This window comes from Pteropus vampyrus, unplaced genomic scaffold (genome assembly GCF_000151845.1).
Source record: "Pteropus vampyrus isolate Shadow unplaced genomic scaffold, Pvam_2.0 Scaffold44, whole genome shotgun sequence".
Taxonomy (NCBI): Eukaryota; Metazoa; Chordata; class Mammalia; order Chiroptera; family Pteropodidae; genus Pteropus; species Pteropus vampyrus.
In genome coordinates this window covers 5446010-5451502 of record NW_011888825.1, presented here as the reverse complement: position 1 = coordinate 5451502, position 5493 = coordinate 5446010, and the positions used below count along the sequence as shown (strand labels likewise).

The window sequence follows — 5493 nt, the reverse complement described above, 5'->3', positions numbered from 1 at the left end:
TCGACATATATATACATTGGGAATGCAAGTTATAACCACACATCCATTAGAAAAACTAAATATTGCTGATGGGAGTATAAAATGATATAACTACTTAAGAAACTTGTTTAACAAGTATACACCTTTCTCTTTGATCCTATTACTCTGAGTAATAACTTTAAGTAATGAATAAATAAGTAAATAAACAAATAAATAAATCTGCAAAAAAAGATTTGTATAAGAATATTCATAGAAGTTTTATTTATATTTGCCAAAAAACTGGAAACATGTCAAATGTAGAACAGAATGATGTCCACTAACTACTCAGGAAAAAGAAGAGATGAACTACTAACACAACCAGCAACATGGATAAATCTAAAAATAAATTATGTTGAGTAAAAGAAGCCAGAAACAAAATAATATATACTTTAAAAATTCCATTTATATGAATTTCTATAGCTGGCAAAACTAAACAATATTAATAGCAATCAGAATACTGATTACTCTTAGAGGTGGTGATGGGGAGAGTGGTGATTTGAAAACAAGGGAAATTTGTGGAGTGGTAAAGATGTTTTATATCTTGATTGAGGTGGTGGTTACTTGGCAGTTATACTTGGCTATAAAACTCATTACACTGTATACTTTAAATCTTGCATTTTTTGCAGATAAATTACATCTCAGTAAAATAAGTCACACTGTGAAGTATTTTTGATTTAGCCTTAATTCCAGGGACAAAAAATATATATATATATATATATATATATATATATATATATATATATATATATAAATTGTAATATATATAATTTATATATTATATATATAATTATATATTATAATTATATATAAAATAATAATTATAAAATAATATATATAATTTCAAATACCATATTGTCATCAAATGTTCACTGATGTATTAATTTATATATATTATATAAATTATAATATGTATAATTTATATATTATATATATAATATATATCCTTCGGTTCTATTTATGTATATAATATATAAATATATATAATATATATAATTTATATATATAATATATATATAATATATATAATCACACACATACATATATATACATTTATCTTTTGACTTAGTATTTACCTAAAAGTCTCTGACATTTTGGCATTCTTAAATATTCTGAATCTCAGCAATATTTGCTAACACTGAAGTAATATATAAACCTATGTGTCCTAATATCACTAGGAAAGCCTAATCACAAATGTAATTATATAGTATCCATTTAACACAGAAGATAACAGAAATTTAAACATTGATTAAATATCTTGTACACTTATGTTCATAGCAGTATTATTCACAATAGCCAAAAGATGAAAACAATCCAAATGTTCACTGATGTATGAATAGATAAACACAATGTGGTATATACAAACAATGGAATATTATTTAGCCTCAAAAAAGAAGGCAATTCTGGTATATGTTAAAACATGGATGAACCTTGAAAACATTATGCTAAATGAAAGAAGCCAGTCACAGAAAAATAAATACTATGTGACAGGGGTCTCCAAGCCCCAGGTCGCAGACTGGTACCAGTCCATAGGAACTAGACTGCAAAGCAGGACGTGGGCGGCGGGTGAGTGGGCAAAGCTTCATCTGTATTTACAGCCACTCCCCAGTGCTAGTATCACCTCCTCAGCTCCACCTGAGATCATCAGGCATTATATTCTCATAGAAGCACTGGTCCCTGCAAAAAAAGGTTGAAGACCACTGCTCTATGACTTAATTAGTGTGAGACAGAATAGTCAAATTCATAGAGACAGAGAGAAGAATAGAGATTACCAGGAGCTGGGGAAAAGAAGAATGAGAAAGAGAGTTGTTTAATGGCTACTATTGGGTTGCGTAGGATGATAAAAAATTCTGGAAATAAATGGTGGAGATTGTTGAATAACAATGTTAGTAATTTTATGCCACTGAATTGTATACTTAAAAATGGTTAATATGATAAATCTTATTACAATACGTTTTTAATTGATTAAATTTAGCACTTAGTTCCTAGATGTTTTATCCCATTGCCTTATTCTGGTCATTAGGCAAAATCTGGATTAATTGAAGAGGCAAGGTGATTATCACACCACAGAATAATCTTCAAATGCCTGTAAGGATAAACCCTGCAATGCAGTTTCTATTATCATCTATCCTCAGTTTGAAACACTCCAAATAGCTAGTTCCTTAATATGTGATAGTCTACACATGAAAACACATTTTAAATAACACTAAATACCTTATTTTTCATATATATCAGTGTATTTTTAATATGTTTAATTTGGCTTAAAAATGACAATATTAATTGATGAAAGTAGTATAGGAATTACTTCATTCATATAAAATAGATTTAAGAGGAAAAAATCTCATAGTTTACATTTTTGACAATAGAGTCATGCAAACATTTTTCATGGAGAATTGGTTTCCGTAGAATCTCTGAATATTATTAGTTTAAAAGCTTCTCATGTCCAGCTCATTTGTTATTAGAAGGTGCTAGAGACTGAATTATGTCCTCCCATCCAAATTCATATGTTGAAGCCCTAACCCCAATGTGACTGTGCTTAGAAATAGAATCTTTTTGGAACTAATGAACATTAAATAAGGTTATAAAGATAAAACCATATCTGATAGGGTTAGTGTCTTTAAAAGAAGAGTGGAGAGACCAGAACTCTCTCCACATGTGCACACAATGAGGGAAGGCCAGATGAGGACATAGCGTGAAGGTGGCCATCTGAAAGCCAAGAAGAGACCTCTGACCAGAAACAGAATCATGCTAGCACTTTGATCTCAGGATTCCAGCCTCCAGAACTGTGAGAATAACTTCTGAAGTTTAAGCCACCCAGTCTATGGCATTCTGATGGCATTTCAATAAAAAACAATTTCCAATTTAAGGATAGTAGATAATTGATAATAAGGTTTCAGAAAACCATTCTTGCTTCATAAGGGCAATAAGTCTAAGTATACCAAGTAGTATTATTAACCTATATATTTTTAATATATCATGATGTTAATATCTATGTTTCTATTTACATTATTTTATGAACAGAGCATAATATAATAGCCTTTTCACATGAAAAAATATGGAACTTATTTTTTTTTTAAATCATTTGTATAACTAAATGATCAGGTTCCATAGGTTGATCTTGGAATCATTGTTCTTTTGGGGAAAATTCTTTCATTTTATGGTTTCTGCAGCACTTACCTGGACCAAATCTCAAGTGTCATCTTAAGAGTGCTCCAGAATATAAATCATGCCAAATGGGTAGTAAAAAATGATAGAAAGTAATAGCTTGGTTTGCACCATTCTTCTTTCTGACAGTTCAGAAAGATATCAGCACTGTGATGGATATAAGTCACAGATCCCTGGTCTACTCATCAACGTTTTTTGCATATACTTCCAGAGGTGCTAAGACCCACAAAAAGTGGAGAGAACCATAAGATGAAAGAAATTGTGGGTGGGTTGCTATGGATGAAAGAGCCTCAGCTCCTATCCACATGAGCCCCTTTCATGGGACTGCTTGAACATCTTCAAGGCATGGCACCTAGGACTGATTTCTCACAGAGAGAGCCAAGGTGGAAGTTGTAATGCTTGTTCTGTCTAGTCTTGGAAGTCACATACTGTCACAGTCACCTATCCAACTGATTACATTGGATATCTCTGGTTCAAACAATAGTATGAATGCTAGTAAGTGTGGGTCATTAGGGACCACTTTGGAGCCTGGCTCTCACTCATGTTGCAACTTCACACCACCTCTTATCTGGGGGCTCGCATGAGCTGCCCTACTACTACTTCTCTCCTCTTCCTGCCAAAGGGAATCTCTTTTTGGCTACTGCAGGGGATATGAAAGGCCCACATTTCCCACTGTTTTTTGTTTGTCTGTTTGTTTCTTGTTTGGTTTTAATTTTTTTTTTTTTTTTTGTGAGCCAACCCTTGGTTGACCTCATAGATTTCAAGGACCTTGTCACCTTACAATCCCTTATTTTTTATTTTTTATGCCTACAGCATCTGGTCTTCCTAGGTGGTCTCTCATTTAAGTACTAACCAGGCCTGACTTTGCTTAGCTTCTGAGATCAGACGGGATCGGGCTCGTTCAGGGTGGCATGGTCATAGACTCCCACTGTTTTTAACCAAAACAATTGTCTATTGTGCCTGAATTTTTTCACTCACAACTACTCTAAATTCTCCTAAGGTATTGGTGTGCGTGTGTGCGTGTGTGTGCGTGTGCGTGTGAAAATATTTCAACAGCAATTCTACGTCATCAGAAATGAGTGCTCTGACTCCATCCAATTCTGATAGAGTCTGATTTAATTGATTTGGAGGGGATCCAGTCAACAGTAATTTTTAAAACTGTCCCTAAATGATTCTAACATGTGGGTTAAAAACCACTGCTTATGCCTGCAAACACGAAGCCAGAGGGACCTTTTAGGTAAAATACACAACTCTTAACTGGAGAGATCAATAAATTTTTACCTATGTCTACACTCATGTAGTCACCACCCAGAATGTTCTATTGAACTTCTCTAATAGCAATAAAGGCAGAACCAGCTACTTATTTGGAGAGAGGGAAAAGAGAAAATAAAGAAGAACATGTGAGAACATGGAATAATACCTCAAAATAGTATCTCACTATCAGATTATATGCTCTTACTCATCTATGTATTACTCATCATCATATCCAGATCAATGCCAAGGTCAGTGCCTCATGCATGTCAGACATATAAAAAGGAAATTTGAAGTCAAGTACTCCTCAAGTTTTTAGCATCTGCCCTCCATCTAAAGAAAGATAAAACAAGAAGAGTAAATATCACAGATGAGCAGAACTGGGAAAAGCCTTAGATATCATCACTCAGCCAAAGACTTCACATCATTGAAGAAGTAAATGAGACTCACCTGGGTCATATGTCTAGCTAGTGGCAGGACCATTATCTGGTCCCAGGATGCCTGCCTTCCTGTTAAAAGACCTTTCCCACATCTCAAAGTCTGTTGGATAAACAAGAGCTATTTTTAAAGAACCCACATGAGTTTCAGCTGTTAGATTACTTCACTGTTGATTCAGCATACAAACAAAAGAGTTCCATGGTTCTTATTATTCTTCTGTTGAATTACCAAGATCCAATCAGCAAAAAATTAAAATATCATAAACTCAGTGGGGGATAGGGGTGAAGAATGAAGAGGAATAGAAAAAAATATTGACCTTAGTTAATATTGTCTTCACTTAAGGACTTGCATGTTTAGGACCAGTTCTAAAAAGGGCTTTTGATTCCTTCCAGGCAATTCATACTAGTTCACATTTGTTTCCTCTGCCAAATGGCTTAATTGTTAAACACCTACAGTAAGTCTTCACTTTCCACTTACTTCAGGCACAGGTAACTGAAATTCTATAAATGTCAGTGATTACTAAAGCACTGCTTTATCTATTTTTTTTTTTCAGGCAATAGCATTTATTTAGACCAGAGATTTTAAATTGGACACCCGTGGGCCAGATAAGGCCCATAAATGGGG

The 5493-nt window shown here is 33.6% G+C and overlaps 1 pseudogene; it reads right to left on the bottom strand.

Annotated features, from left to right (window-relative positions):
* Window positions 1-3984: 3984 nt before the first annotated feature.
* LOC111738876 lies at window positions 3985-4103 on the bottom strand (annotated as a pseudogene).
* Between the last annotated feature and the right edge of the window lie 1390 nt (window positions 4104-5493).